Raw genomic sequence first — 17,220 nt, 5'->3', positions numbered from 1 at the left:
GGAAAGTCCATCTACTGAACACATCTACGATTATTAAACTGTACTTATAACAGTGTACACGCGGTAATTCAATAAGCTGAATGCATTCAAAAGGACCACTTAGCAAGGGAGTTTTTCTTTTGGCAGATCAAATAGGCTTGTATCTTTGCTGTGGCAGCCTCCTCCAGCCTTGTATGCCACCATGTGTGGAGCAAAATATTACTCATTCCCTCCTTGCCAAGGTGGGTGTCCGTATGCAGGCAATCAGAAAGCATTGGTAACAAAGTATCAGGAATACAAACTTGGCCAACTGGAGTCTGCCAGAGGCCAGTGGACACCAAATGTGGCACATCCGTGTGTCTTCCAGAGTTGTTTTTCTGAATCAGGGTGTCCCCTTGAAGCTTTTGAATTGTAGCCCTGTCGGGAGTGCCGGGAGCTGGTGGCGATTTAGTCGGGGTGAAAACCAATCGCTCAGTAGTGGAAACTATGATAGTCGCCTCCTGCGCAGCCTGTTTAGCTGCCAAGTCGGTCCTGTGGTTGCCTTTAGTCACTGCAGAGTCGTCTTTTAGGTGGGCCGAACATTTAATAATGGTCAATTTTTCGGGGAGGAGTACAGCCTGGAGGAGATTCTATACATACGTGGGCGATCGGAAGGCGGAGGAGAAGATTCCGCACTTGCAGGGGTGGACCCTAATGCTGATTGGCTCACAATCTGACACCCCTTTCTAGCACTGAGAGCGGTGAAGAGGATGGCTGCAGAGACCAGTGCATCGCCTCAGGATCCGGGAATCGGGAACACCATCAGGCTGACAGTGCGAGACCAGAACGAGGGCACCAGCTTCATCAGGCAGACCTTCATCCGGAAGGTCTTGTTCAACTGTTGCGAATGTACGGCCGAGGACATCCACTGTGTATGGGATTTCACTGGCTTCTTTGAAGTCACCTTCCGGCAACCTTCAGGGTGGCAGAGGCTGCTCCAGCAATTTCAAGAGAAGGGGAGCGAGGGCGCCGCTGTCGCTGCTAAAAGCACAGCCCCTCTTTGCCTCCGCCACCCAGCAGGAACGAACTGTCACGGTCCAGATGTTTAATCCATACATGTAAGGTGGTAGACGTCCTTACATTCCTCGCTCGGTATGTTGAGAGCCTAGGAAGTAGTCTGGACATGAAAGACAACCTGGGGATCTGGACCAGCGATAAGCGGCAGGTCAAGGTGAAGCTGAGGGTGGACTCCAACGGCTGCATCATCCAGCCCCCACCCCCGGTCTTCGCCATCGGAGGGAACCGAGGTTTCATGGTGTACGCTGGGCAACCGAGAGTGTGCCGCAACTGCAACAAGGCGGGGCAGAAAGCAGCCCAGTGCAGGGCTGTGATGTGCAAGAACTGTAAGTCGGAGGGTCACCTTACCAAGGACTGTCCTGCAATCCTACAGGCCGGCCACCTGTACAGGGCCTGTCCAAGACGTACTGGAACCTACGCACAGGCGACCAGAGGAGGTTCTGGCATTGAAATGGCCCCAGTAGGTTTGGATGTTCCCGCCACCATTGCGGAGCTGGCACCCGACACACGGAACGGAAGACGCCGCCAGGGAAGAAAGCGCAACCACCCCGAAGGTCCCCACTCCCACGCAGACCCTCCAGGATCCGCCACAAAATAAGTAGGAGTCCATGGAGGAGGGAAGAGTCGAGGGGGAAGGCTGGAGCGTTGTGGGCACACGCAAAGAGGCCCAAAGGGCTCCGGCCAAATGATGGAGGGCGGAACAGAAGGAGAACGCAAAGAAAAGGGCAGGGGACCACACAGCCTCCGGTAACCTGTCCTCTTCGGAAGAGGAAGGAGGTGGGGGAGGCCAACAGCCCCGGCAGAGGAAGCGGCGGGCAAAACCAGAGGAGAGAGAGTGGTGTTACGAACCCCGTAACTGGGTGTCTTACCAGCAAAGATAGGAGTATCTGTTGAAGTCTGATGATACTATTTTTAACAGTATTTATTAGTAAAAATACACACAAATAATATCAATGCAAATATACAGATAATATACGTCATTGATACTAAACCTAAAAGTGCGGGTATAATAATACTCAATAAGAAATAAGCTCTATCGTTGTCTAGGGGATAATGAATTGTCCGATGGAAAAATAAAGTTCAGTTCATTTCATACAGGCTGCAGTAGTTGTTGTTCACTGTGTTGCAAGAGAGAGAGAGAGAGAGAGAGTGTGTGTAACTTGCCGACTTTCCTTTTACAATCTTGATCCGTCTCCGTCCTTTAGCTAGACCGTTCCGTGGAGGACTCGTCACCCAGGCTAGGGTGGACACACACACAAGCCCCCACCGGTCTCGTAACGTCTCTCCTGGTGCGTCTGAGGGGTGTTCCCCAGACCCTACTTTTATCCCCACTCACGGGGTCTCAGATGTCAATCAGGTTGGGATGATGCAATCCCTCAACCAGACCACTCTGGTTGCCCCCTGAGGGGTTTCAATGAATAGAACAGTACTCAACACACGATTCCTTCTCCAATAGACAATAGCAGTAATCTCTCTCTTTGTCAGTAGGAGACATTCCAACCTGTGCTGTGCCCCTCTCTCATAAATTTGTATGAGCTGTTTATCTCTCTCATTTCCTTTGATAACAGCATCGTAATAGTAGCGATTTGCGATTCTCCAAAAAGGGGGGTGGGGGGCCATTGGCGATTCTGTACCCTTCTGCCCATCAGAGTTGCTCCTCATTCGTAACAGTGAGAAAAGTCTGCTGGCCACCCCCCAAGTACAAGTGTAGGAGACGGAAAGCAGCAGAGACCACCAGATCTGGGAATCCAGGAGCAGAGCCACATCTGGGGCCCCGCAGCTGGAAGGTGAAGCAGCCCCGGGGAGACAACAGGCCCACAGGCTCAGAACCAGAACTGCCACACCCAGGGGAGGACGACCTGCAGTTCCTGAGCCCACAGAAGGTAAAAGACTTCACAAAGGCGGTGGGCATGAAGACTCAGGACTGCGAAGCTAAGGACGGCGAGCAGCAGAAATGAAGAACTTTAAATGATGGCGGACTTTAAACTGCCATGCATAAATATGCGCAATTTGAAGCGTACTAGGCGATGCGTCAGCACGCTCCAGTACCTGGACACTTTAAAGGCCGTCATGATCTTCCCTCAGGGTTGCGGACTACCGCACCTCCGCAATTACCAAACGTGGTCACGGTGGTGGACCCAAGGTTTGTCGGTGTGGTCGGAGGGCATGGATTGTCGCGCTTTCGGCCTGGAGATTCTGCTACGGGGAGGCAACTTCTCAATCACCCAAGTCAAAGAGGTGGTTGCAGGGCGCCTCCTGATAGCAGACGTCAAATATCGGGGCACTCCGCTCTGGCTGATCAACGCGTACGCTTCCCCCGTGCGGAGTGAGCGGCTGGCCGTCCTTGAGCGGCTCCCATCGCTGCTGGTGACGTCCCGGTCGGTCGTTTTGGCCGGAGACATCAACTGCACCATTGATGCCGCTGGACGATCTGGCAGCGCCGACGGCAGGCTGGACGGTACCTCCAAACTCCTGATGGAAACGGTAAAGACGGCCAAGCTGCGCGACGCCTTTGGCGCCCCCACAGTTGCAGCTCAGCCGCAAGCCACTTGGACACGATCGGACTGCTTAACCCGCTCCTGGATCAACTTCTTCTTCCTCTCAGGTCAGGTCCACCGACGTCACACTTCTTCTGTTCTTCTCTGACCACTGCCTTCTGTGAGCTACCTGTCACCTACGGGAGGACCGGAAAGCAAGCAGGGGGACGTGGAAGCTGAACGAAAAGCTGCTGACCCCCAGAGAACATCGAGGAACGAGAGACGGAGTACACAGGTTGGGGAACCTTGAAAGCCTTCTTTGATTCCCCGGTTCATTGGTGGGAAGCCACTAAGGAGAACATCAAGAGGTTCCTCATCAGCAAGGGTACCCAGAAAGAAAGGCAGGGACAGAGGGAACTGCGTAAACTCCAGATTGAGTTGCAGCAAGGGGTGGGGGGGGTGGATGTAAGCGAGGAACTACGGGAGGTGAAGAGTCGGCAAGCACGGCTCTTCGCCGCCAATACCTCAAAGATCATCTTCCGATCAGGGGACCAAACCGTGGAGCAGAACGAGACGTGCTCACGCTTCTTCTTCCAAAAAGTGCATGGGGGAGCTCCGTGATCCACAGCCTTATCGAAGACGACGGCTCAGTCGCGTCCTCGCAGACAGACATACTGACGATCTGCAAGTCCTTCTATGCCGGTCTGTACGGTGAAAAGGCCACAGACTCCACAGCCTCCTGCAACCTCATGTCGTCTTTCACGCAGGTCTTAGACTACTGCAAGCGGGTGAGTCTGGAGCAGCCACTGACCCTGAATGAGCTGACAGGCTCCGTCCGTTCCTTTGGGTCAAATAGGACTCCCAGAAGCAACGGCTTACCGGTTGAATTGTATTCGGTTCTGTGGAACTGGATGGGCCCTGACCTGCTGGAAGTGTACAACGCTATGGTTCTGGCGGACAGTATGCCAGAACCCATGAGTAAGGGCATTATCACCCTCATCTACGAGCAGAAGAGGGAAAGTGAGGACATTAGGAATTGGAGGCCCATCTCACTCCTTAATGTAAACTACAAGATCCTGTCCAAGGCTATCGCCAACAGGGTCAAGTCTGCTCTGGAACAGGTGACCCACCCGGACTAAACCTGTGCTGTACCGGGCAGGAAGATCTCGGACAGCCTCGTGCTGCTGAGGGACACCATCGCCTATGTGCAGGACAGGGGGTTGGACACCTGCCTGGTCAGCTTGGACCAGGAGAAAGCCTTCGACAGGATATCGCACACATACACGGAAGACGTACACTCCAAAGTTAGATTTGGGGAGGGAATCCGGAATTGGATCAAAGTGCTCTACACAGACATCTATAGTGCAGTCCAGGTCAGCTGGTGCCAAACAGACAGCTTCCCCATCAGGTCTGGAGTCATGCAGGGCTGCCGTCTCTCCCGTCTTGCTTGTGTGCTGCATAGAACCCTTTGCCAAAGCCATCAGGAGGGATGGGGGCATAAGAGGGGTGGCGCTGCCAGACTGTGGAGGGACCCAAGTCAAAACCTCCCTGTACATGGATGATGTCACCGACTTCTACTCTGATCTGAGGTCAGTTCGCAGACTTACGGACATCTGTGAACAGTTTGAGCTGGTGTCAGGGTCAACCACACGAAGAGTGAAGTCATGCTCTTTGGCAACTGGCCCGACCGATCCGGTGTCCCCTTCACTATCAGGTCTGATCACGTGAAGGTATTGGGGATCTGGTTCGGAGGGGCTGAGGCGTGCAGGAAGAACTGGCAGGAGCAGACTGCCAAGGCGAAACAAAGACTGGGACTGTGGGGAGAGCGCTCCCTTTCGATAATGGGCATCGAGTGTGAGGTCCTCTCAGGGCTGCTGTACCTGGCGCAGGTATGGCCCGTTCCCCGCCCCTGCAGCTCGGAAATCAACCAAGCCGCCTTCAGATTCGCCTGGGGATCCAAGATGGAGCAGGTTAGACAGGCTGCTATGCACAAATCCCTGGACAATGGGGGAAAGAACATTCCCAATGTTGCCCTCACCCTGATGGCCAGCTTTGTGTGTGGCTGCATCAGGTTCTGTGTGGAACCAAGGTACCTGAGCACCGTACCACTATGTGCCCAGGTTCTACCTGTCGCCCTGGCTACGAGGGATGGGTCTTGCGCCTTTCCCACAGAATGCCCCAGTCAGCTGGTCTTTGCCACCATACCTGTCTACCTTAGAAAAATTCTTCCAGGTCAACGCCTTTGACCACAGGGCCATCAGGCAGTGGTTGGCAGGAGAAGGACGTGATGGACACAGTGGGGTGGTTCCCCGAGCAGACTGTCCAGTTCATCTGGCAAAATGCCTCATCACCAGACCTCACCAACAGGCACCAAGGCCTCGCCTGGCTGGCGGTGAGAGGGGCCCTCCCAGTCAGGTCCCTCCTGTACTCCCAGGACATCATTTCCTCATCCCGTTGCCCATGGGAGGACTGAAATGAGGAGGAGTCAGTGACCCACCTCTTTGCACACTGTGGGTTTGCGGAGAAGGTGTGGAGGAGGGTGAAAGGGACAGTGTCAAGATTCATCCCCAACAGTTGCGTAACAGAGGATTCTCTGATCTATGGGCTGTTCCCGAGGATGCACACGGAAACCAACATTAAGTGCTGCTGGCAGATTATCAACTCGGTGAAAGATGCTCTTTGGTTGGCCCGAAACTTGATGGTCTACTAGCACATGGAGATGTCCGTGGGAGAATGCTGCCGACTGGTACATTCTCGGCTGCAAGAGTACATGCTGAGGGACGCACTGAAACTTGGTGTAGCCACCATAAGAGCCCAGTCAGGAAGGACCACAGTTTAGGGTTCTTGTCCCGTGGGAGTTGAGGGGTAGGGGGCAGGTGTATACCCCTCAACAAAGGTATGCAAATATGAAATAACAGAGTGCCACCTGAGTGGCAAAAAGTGTGGAAATGTAAAGACCATAATGGAAACATGTGTAAAGGATTGAGACTCATTGAATGGCTTATTGTACATAATTTTAGTTTTGAATAAAGTATATTTTGTTAAATAAAAAAGCGTGAACTCACTGACTGAGTGAATCCCTTCCCACAGTCTGAGCAGGTGAATGGCCTCTCCTCAGTGTGAATTCGCTGATGTACCTTCAGATGAGATGAGCAAGTGAATCCCTTCCCACAGTTCGAGCAGGTGAACTCGCTGCTGAGCCATTAGGTCAGATGACCAACTGAATCCTTCCCCACAAATTCAGCAGATGACCAGCCTCTGCCCAGCATGAAGTAACTGGTGTGTCCACAGGTGGGAAGACTGATTAAATCCTTTCTCACCCACAGAACAGGTGAATGGCCTTGTCCCAGAGTGAATTTCCTGATGTACCTTCAGTTGAGATGACCGAATGAATCCATTCGCATTGTCTGAGCAGATGAATGGGTTCCCCCCGCCCCCTGTGTAAAATGACGGGCAGATGATCAAGTGAATTCCTTGCTCCACTTCTTAAATATCTGGACAGAGACAGCAAAAATGGTGTGTTGTGTTTGAGATTCCCGCAGACAAATTCCTTGTCATTTTTAACCTGTGAAAAGATTTACAAAATCCATCAATGGGTGAAGGACAACATTTCAGATGAGATCACTGGAGTTGTCAAGTTGTGATCTGATATCACACTATTACAGTGAAGTTCACCCCAAGTTGGAGAGAGAAATCATCTTAGTGCTGGTACCCGGAATGACCATCAAATTCTCTGATGCTCTTCCTGTCTCAAATGAGCTCAGGACATGGAATTATGATATTGCAGTCATTAATGAGTCTTGGTAGCACCCAACAGCCTGAGGGATTGAGAGACACAAAATATCCGGGGCCTCAATATCTCTTGAAAACCCAGGTTCCCTGAACCAGTTACCTTTCAACTTTTATTTTGGCAAGCACATACAAAATCTCCACACTCCAAATTTCACTTCTGAAGGCCTCCCACTTACTCCTCTGACAGAAAACAGCCTGTCCCAATCCACACTTGTCAGATCCTTTCTGATACCATCAAAATTGACCTTTCTCCAATTTAGAATCTCAATTTAGAGGTCCAGCCCTCTCTTTTTCTATATTTACTTGGAATCTTATGTCATTACGATCACTAGATACAAATTGTTCCCAATCACTAAATTCAGTCACTAATGCTGGATCATTTCCTAATATTTTATTGTACACTCATACGTCCTGATTAAGGGCACATTTGACAAACTCTACTCCATCTAGTTCTTTTACAGTATGGGAGCCCCACTCAATATATGAAAGGTTAAAATCGCATACTATATCAACCTTTTTTTCTTGCATAGTCTGTGATCTCTACAAAGTTGTTCCTCTGAATCTCTCAGAGTATTGGTTGCAACCAAGTCCCAGTAATAGCTACAATATCATAATTTCCTGTCCTGAGCTCATCTAGCTTTCCTACGATGCTTCTTGCATTGTGATATTGTTATGATCCCAGCCCCCTCCTTTGTGAGAATCGCAAGAGCACCCGTTGAGGGGGGGGGGGTCAGAAGACCCAGGAAGTGGGAGAGAGAGAAACGTGCCGAATAGCACGTCCCAGCCGGGATGCAAAATAAGGCGACTGTGACTATTGTCTCATGGAGACCACGTGAAAAGCCCTCGGGCAAAGTGGGCTGGTTGAGAGAGAGATTGCATCATCCCAACCTGATTGACACCTGCGACCCCGTGAGGAAGTATAAAGGAGGGTCTAAGGGGGGGCAGCCCCTTCAGATGCACCAAGAAGACACGAGAGTGATCTCGCCGTAGCGGGAAGCCATTCTGAAGGAAGCCACGTGCGTTAGATTCCGGGATTGGAATTTGTGGCTGGAAACACGGAAAACCGCTTTTAACTAACATCCACGATTCCACGGAAGCTTCATAAAGACCCGGCAAGTTTTTTCTCTTCTCCCCAATCTCTCTCTCTCTGTCGCCCCACGTGAAACCCAGCAATTCCCAAAAGTCTGAAGCCTGCAGACTTCTGAGTGACTTTTATATTTCCAACGGACAATATATTATCCCCGAGACAACAGTCGAGCTCATTTCTTAATGATGATTATTACTATACCCGCGCTTTAGATTGAGTATTGACGATGTGCATTATCTGAATGTTTGTATTAACCTTACTTTTGTGCCCCTTTATAAATAAGAATGTTTGAAAATAGTGACATCAGACTTCAACGGACCTCTCTATCTTTGCTGGTAAGTTATCCAGTTACGGGATACGTAACAACTTACACAGCTCAACACATTCATCACACCATGCTCAACCTTTTGATTGCTGACTTTGTCTGAACAACATCTGTCTGGTGACCTCTCCCTCAATGTCACAAAAACAAGGGAACACCATGGTTGTGGACTGCAGAAGGAATGGAGTCAGGCTAAGCCCTATTGACATCAATGGGTCTGGGGTTGAGAGAATGAACAGTTTTAAGTTCCTGGGCATAAATATCACGGAGGATCTCATGTGGTCTGTACATACCGGCTGTGTGGTATGTGGCTGTGCACCTCTTTCACCTTAGATTGTTAAAAAAGTTTGGTATGGGTCCCAAATCCTAAGAACTTCCTACAACTTCCTACAACTGAGAGCATCTTAACTGGCTGCATCACTGCCTGGTATGGAAACTGTATTTCCCTTAATCACAGGACTCTGCAGAGAGTGGTTCCGACAGCCCAGCGCAACTGTAGATGTGAACTTCCCACTGTTCAGGACATCTACAAAGACAGGTGCGTAAAATGTCCCAAAGGATCATTGGGGACCTGAGTCACCCCAGCCACAAAGTTTTCCAGCTGCAACTATCTGGGAAACAGCACCACAGTAAAATAGACAATAGACAATAGGTGCAGAGGTAGACCATTCGGCCCCTCGAGTCTGCACCGCCATTCTGAGATCATGGCTGATCATTCACTATCAATACCCAGTCCCTGCCTTGTCCCCATATCCCTTGATTCCCCTATCCATCAGATATCTATCCAGCTCCTTCTTGAAAGCATCCAGAGAATTGGCCTCCACCGTCTTCCGAGGCAGTGCATTCCACACCTCCACAACTCTCTGGGAGAAGAAGCTCTTCCTCAACTCTCAGCCAACAGGCTCTTGGCTAGGTCCTTCAACCTGGCCAACAGACTGATTAATTCATTCTGATACAATTGTATTTCTGTTATAATGACTGTCCTATGAACAAACCATTTATTATAAATTACTATAAATTACACATTGCACAGTTAGATGGAGAAGTAATATAAAGATTTCTACTCCTCATCTATATGAATGAGATAAGTTAATTCAATTCACCCACTACACTATCTGTTCTGGCATTCTGACTCCAATCCCCCCTGCAACTTTAGTTTAACCACACACCCTCCCCCGCCACACACTAGCACTAGCAAGCCTTACCACTAGGATTTCCAGCATCTGCAGATTTTTTCTTGTTTGTGATTAGAGCAGGTGATTTTCTTAACTGGTGATGTAAAAGATTTTGTTCCCTTTCTCCGAGTTCCGAATCCTTGCATTTAGATAGCTGGAGCTCAGCTCTGTCTGAGAGATCCATCAGTTCCCACTCCCTCATCAGCCGGAAGCTCCCCAGGGCCCGTGTACGGATCGTGGGGCTGAGACAGAGGGAGGAGAGCAGGACTGTCCCGGGATGGCAGGCCTAATTGTCCAACCTCACAGCATTTGTCCCTCAGTCGGTGTGAAATAAATCTGCAAAGAGATCCTCCTGAGGCCCTTTGTGTACCGTGCGCATGCGTGATTTTTGCAGACATCAACCACCTTGATGCCTGCGCATTTGATCGGTGCTTCAGAGGCAGCGAAACTTTATACGCTGGGCTTTCTGGGTAATCAGGGTGCAATTAAAAAATTCTGCAAGCACCGGTTTCAATAAACAATAGACAATAGGTGCAGAAGTAGACCATTCGGTCCCTCGAGTATGCACCGCCATTCTGAGATCATGGCTGATCATTCACTATCAATACCCAGTCCCTGCCTCATGTCCATACCTCAGTTTTTTCTGTGTAGAAAACTCAGCCGCTGTTTTAAAGCATAAAGCGGATCCCATAAACAATATACTCAATACCAACAGGCATTCCATTTATCTAATGCCAAAGTACAATCCACTTACAAATGCAGATATAAAACACAAGAGATTCTGCAGTTGCTGGAAATACAGAGACACACTCATACAAAATGCTGGAGAAATTAACCACATTTTTTCATTCAATCAGCTTCCATATGCTTCTGACCTTTTATTTGTAGCCACATCCTGCTAGTTTGATTCCTCTTCCTCCTCCTCCTCCTCATAATCTCTAGGCCCCATTTCTTTCTGGAGCCCAGAAGCCCTGACTCAGGCTGACAACTCTTTGGTTTCTGACTCTGCTGCATTGAAGATTCACTCGGTAATCTGCTGTCAGACTTCAGAGCGGCATTGTAACAACCCAGATGTCTGAAGAACAGTCCTTTGAAATTGGTGAAAATGTCCCAAAACATTGAAAAGATCCGGGAAGGAGTTTAACCAAATTCGTCCAGAGCCCTGAAGAACATCAAAGCCACAGTGAGCTCATCATCTTATTCCCCTTTGAGAAAATCATGCAGGAAATTCATGGAGGTGTATAAGATGATGGGAGTTATTGATAGTGTGGAAAGTCAGAGGCTTTTTCCCAGGGCTGAAATGGCTAACAAGAGGGTGCAAAGGTTCAAGCTGCTTGGAAGTAGGTACAGAGGAGATGTCAGAGCTAAATATTTTACACAGAGAGTGCCAGGTGTGTGGATTGCACTGCCAGCGTCAGTGCTAGAAGCGGATACAATAGGGTATTTTAAGAGTCTCTTAGATAGGAACATGGAGCTTAGGAAAATAGAGGGCTACATGGTAGGGTAATTCTAGGCAGCTTCAAGAGTACGATACATGGTCAGCACAATATTGTGGGCCAAAGGGTGTGTAATATGCTGTAGATTTCTATGATTCTATGAAATTCAAGGGAAATCTCTTCTCCCATGGAATAGTGACTAATTGCAACCTGTCATCACAGGGAGAGTGAAAGGGGAATGGCAGGGTTAGATATTGATACACTGATATGGAACAGAAACATGGGCAGGGACCAGATGGGCCAAGTGGCCTTTCTAGGGTATATTGTGAGTGTGGTAGAAACAGTAAGTACCTGAGACATGGGATTTGATACAAATGGATTTATCTTTCACAACTCCACAACATTAAACACCAGTCTAGTTTAAGGCTAACATCAGCAGAGCAGACTCCTCCAATGTTCAGTGACCAGGGTTCAATCCTGGGTGTGATGAGCAGCAGCAAGAACTGCGGAATCTGACAGTAACAGTCCCTCATGAATCTGCAGCTGCCTTCAGTCACTGTGATAGTTAAACATTTAACACAGAGCTGATTTGAACTTCCTCCCTGATGTGAAGTTGTGATGTTGCAGCAGCTGGGATGATTGACTAAAACTCTTTGCTTCCACCAGACAGAAATGTTGCCTCTATTTATTGTGATCTCACTGGAGCATCACAATGTGGGTTAACTGAATCAGTCTATTCACACACACGGAGCAGGTGAACGGCCATTTCCCAGTGTGAAGCTGCTGGTGTATCTGCGATGTCCGACTGAATCCCTTCCAAAGTGAGAGCCAGTAAGTGACATCTCACTGCTACCAATGTCATGGCAATGTATCCAATCAGATTACGGACATGGACATGTGTTCAGGCTCTCCTTGTAGCAAGTGGGGCGCTGTTTCCTCCAGCATCTCCGCCTCCACATTCAAGGATTGGCGGCATTCAAGTGCTGGTGAATTGACAGATATAGCATAACTAATGTACAGTTGTGTATGAGATTCCCATACACATATCGTTTGTCTTTTCTACACTGTTAAAAGCTTACAAAGTCCGTCAGTGGGTGAAGGACAACATTTCAAATCAGATAATTTTAGTCTCCATGGTGACTTCTGATAAAAAGTACTGTCACAGCTCAAATCAATTTGGAGGAACAAGACTTCATCTTCTAACTGGCCACAGTTCCAGCATCAGGCACAATATCAACTCTGCTTCCCTCTCTGTTTCAAAATGGATCATTCCTCCCCTTCATCAGTCTGTCACTTGGCTCAGTTTGTCTGTCTCCTTTGCATTCTGAGCATGCGCCACACACCCACTAAGATCACATTTTATTTACACGGAGACTTTCTGATTATTATGTCCCTCCTGGTATTTGATGGCACTTGATGGTGGTAAACTCAGAGTCAGTGAACCTCATGAGTAGGTGATTAGGTTTTATCGTTGGAGATCAATAAACTGCCGGTAGTGCGAGGCTGGATGAATGGGTCGTCTTCAGACTGGAAGGAGGTGGCAGATAGAGTGGAATTGGAAGAGGGGAGGCTATTCACATGCAATTTTGTAGCTTTGCAATCAGTACATAGTGCACTGTTGGGCTGCAGTGGCAGCTTCCATTACACAGTTACTGTGGGCTCTGAGGATTTTGTGAATAAAGCGCCATTCTCCAATTAAGAACCTCAAGCCGCAGAGCAAGCCTATTGTTTGTATATTTAAGTTGTATTTATGGCATTGTGATAACCAGATACTATAGCCCTCCACGACCTCTCTATCCAGTCCTTTCAATATTCGATTTCATTCATAAATTTGGCCACACAGCCATCAATAGTCATCCGATGCATTGACATAGAACGTAAAAAGAAACATTGCCAACACAGACCCCTGTGGACCTCTAGGGTAGTAATCTCAGGATTGCTGCCTGTGCCCCGTGCTAGTGATGAAAGAGTAACATGATCAGGCGTATTAATGTTTGGCTGAGAGACTTGTATAGGGGGCAGGGTTTCAGATTCCTGGATCATTGAGGCCTCTTTGAGAGGAGGTATGACCGGTATAAAAAGGACCGGTTACACCTGAACCCAAAGGGGTCCAATATCCTAGCGGGCACATTTAATAAAGCTCTTAGTGAGGGTTTAAACAAATTTGGCACGGGGATGGGAACTGGAGTCATTGGGCTGAGGAAGGGGAAAACAGAAAGGTAGCATGCAACAGGCATTAAAGAAAGAACAGGCAGGAGATGAAGCTTAATCAAAGACAGTGGCATGAGTTACAGGGCAATAGAGTCGTGGTGCAATTAAAACAGAAAGCAAGAAATACTGGACTAAGAGTGTTGTATTTGAATGCACACAGCATAATGAATAAAATGGACGATCTTAAAATTCAGCTACAGATTGGCAAATATGACGGTGTGGCCATCTGTGAAACTTGGCTAAAGGATGGCTGCCATTGGGAGCTGAATGTCCAAGCATATAAGGTGTATCAGAAAAGATAGGTTAGTAGGTAAATGAAGTAATGTGACCCTGTGTACAAGAAATAATATTAAAGCATTGGAAAGATATGACATCGGATTGGAAGGTGTAGAGCCTTTATGGGTTGAAGTAAGAAATAGCAAGTGTAAAAGGTCCTGAATGACAGTTGTATACAGGCCTACAAACAGCAGCCGGGCTGTGGATTACAAATTACAGCAGGAGATAGAAAAGATGCATTAGAAAGGCAATGTCATGATAATCTTTGGGGATTTTAACAAGAAAGTGGATTGGGAAAACTAGGTCAGGACTGGACCTCAAGAGAGAGAAATTGTAGAATATCTAAAGGATGGCTTTTTTGAGCAGCTCGTTGTTGAGCCCACTAGGGGATCAGCTGTGCTGATTTGGGTGTTGTGCAATAATCCAGAGGTGATAAGAGATCTTAAGGTTAAGGAATCCTTAGGGAACCATTATCACAATAGGATCCAGTTCACATTGAAACCTGAGAGGGAAAAATAAAATGCAATGTGTCATTATTTCAGTGGAATAAAGGAAATTACAATGGTAAAAGAGGGGAACTGGCTGAAGTTGAATGGAAAGAGACATTTGCAGGAGGAACAACAATGTAGCAATGGCTGGAGCTTCTGCGAAAAATGAGGGAAGTGCAAGACAGATTTTTTTCCGAATAAGAACAAATTTTCAAAGGGAAGAAGGATACAACCATAGCTGACAAGTGAAGTCAGAGCCAAAGTAAAAGTAAAAGAGAGGGTGTTTGAGGGTGGATAAATCTTCAGCACCTGATGGAATGCATCCTGAGGTTCTGAGGTAGCTGGAGAGATTGTGGAGGGATTAACAATGAACTTTCAAGAATTGACTGATTCTGACATTGTATTGGATGACGGGAAAATTGAAAAAGCTATTTAAGAAGGGTGGGAGGCAGCAGAAAGGAAACTATAATCCTCTTAGCCTAACATCAGTGGTTGGGAAATTGTTGGAATCGATTGTTAGGGATCAGATTACAGAATACCTGAGACACATGACAAGATATGCCAAAGCCAGCATGGTTTCTTGAAAGGAAAATCCAGCCTGAATAACCTACAGCAAATTTTTGAGGAAATAAGCAGGGTACACAAAGGAGATGCAGTAAATGTGGTGTACTTGGATTTTCAAAAGGCCTTTGACAAGGTGCTGCACATGAGGCTGCTTAGCAAGATAAGAGCCCATGGAATTACAGTGAAGTTACCAGCAGGGGTGGAGCATTGGCTGGTTGGCAGAAAACAAAAGAGTGGAAATTAAAGGATCCTATTCATGCAGAAGCATCAACTGGATTTGAGTAAGAATTTTGATGACATTCCTCAAATTAGGCTACGTCTGGGTGGCAGGAAGCATAGATCTTGGCTTTGTGGATACTGAAATGACTTGACCACAGACGGCAGAGGGTGGTGGTCAAGTGAGCGTATTCTCTCTGGAAGCAAGTGTAACCCCCTGGGTCGCCTCAGGCTCGCTCAGCTTGTTCTCGTCTAGGGGGAGCAGCCTCCAGCCCCGCCAAACTGGGTTATCAGCTGGTGTGGATGCTGTGTGATGTCCCCGCCTCGCCCAAAAACAGACAGTGCAACATATGCGATTAAATGAGTACAATTTATAAAGGTTACTATAACTAAGTGATTAATAACAATACAGTATATATGAAGAAAAAAAATAAAGAAAAGGCGCCAAACTTATCAAAGGCGCCAAACCACTTTGTGCACAACCATTGGAGCTCAATTACTGAAGTCTTCTGGCCACCATTCGATCCCCTCCGAACTCCTCGACTCGCAGCTTAGGACCATCCGAAGTGGTCAACCAAGCACATCTAGCTTCATCTCCTCTCCTCGGAGTACCTCCTGGCCTCGGACCCCCACTTGGGGTCCATTCCTCGCCCAGTTTACAGCATCGCATCCTCTCTCTCTCACCCCCTCACGCTGATCTCCCCAAAAGCCCGCCAACAAGAGCTTACAGTCTCAGAAGAAAGAACAACATTAATCCCAATTGGTTTACAAAGGAATACAATTCTCGTTATCAGTAAATTTTAACCCAAACAAGCTTCCAGCACTCTCTCGCAACAAAGAAGCATTCCTGCTTTTAACAAAACAAAGAAGCCATTTTGATTACATACACAGTAACAAAGAAATAAGAAGAAACCCCCTTTACACAAGTACCCAGGAGTGTTCTGATCCGATCTGTTCAGATAACCCTGTTTGTTGAGATTTTTACTTCACTCAGAAGGTGGTGCGAAAGCTGATGCAGGTTTAATTGGAGCATTGAAGCATTTGTGTGGGTACGTGTATGAGACATCTATAGTCTGGGTGCATGTGGATGGATCCAGGCAGAAAATGGCACAGACTAGATGGGCCAAAAGCCCTGTTTCTGTGCTGTAAGAGAATGAGTTACATTGTGAATCCTACACAAGTCCATTTCCCAGGAGACGTAAATCACTCCAATGAAATGTTCTGAAAAACTGCAAATACAAGAAACACTCAACGGATAAAGAACAAACATGAGGAAATCTGCAGATGCTGGAAATTCAAACAACACAAACAAAATGCTGGTGGAACACAGCAGGCTAGGCAGCATCTATAGGAAGAAGCACTGTCGACATTTCAGGCCAAGACCCTTCATCAGGACTAACCAAAAAGAGAGATACTAAGAGATTTGGAAGTAGTGGGGGGAGGGGGAAATGCAGAATAATAGGAGAAGACCGGAGGGGGTGGGATGAAGCTAAGAGCTGGAAAGGTGATTGGTGAAAGTGATACAGAGCTGGAGAAAGGAAAGGATCATGGAATGGGAGGCCTTGGGAGAAAGAAAGGGCGAAGGGGGAGCACCAGAGGGAGATAGAGAACGGGCAGGGTGATGGGCAGAGAGACAGAAAAAAAACACAACTCAATATGTCAGGGTTAGGATAGGAAGGGGAGGAGGGGCATTAACGGAAGTTAGAGAAGTCAATGTTCATGCCATCAGGTTGGAGGCTACCCAGCCAGTATATAAGGTGTTGTTCCTCCAACCTGAGTGTGGATTCATCTTGACAGTAGAGGAGGCCATGGATAGACATATCAGAATGGGAATGGGACGTGGAATTAAAATGTGTGGCCACTGGGAGATCCTGCTTTCTTTGGCAGACCGAGCGTAGGTGTTCAGCGAAACGGTGTACCAGTCTGCGTCGGGACTCGCTAATACATAACAGACCACACCCGGAGCACCAGACGCAGTATACCACACCAGCCGACTCACAGGTGAAGTGTCATCTCACCTGGAAGGACTGTCTGGGGCCCTGAATGGTTGTGATGGAGGAAGCGTAAAGGCAGGTGTAGCTCTTGTTCAACTTAGAAGGATGTGCCAGGAGGGAGATTGGTGGAAAAGGATGGGGGGGGGG

This window comes from Hypanus sabinus, chromosome 14 (assembly GCF_030144855.1).
Source record: "Hypanus sabinus isolate sHypSab1 chromosome 14, sHypSab1.hap1, whole genome shotgun sequence".
Taxonomy (NCBI): domain Eukaryota; kingdom Metazoa; phylum Chordata; class Chondrichthyes; order Myliobatiformes; family Dasyatidae; genus Hypanus; species Hypanus sabinus.
Note: the sequence above shows the minus strand (reverse complement) of the source record.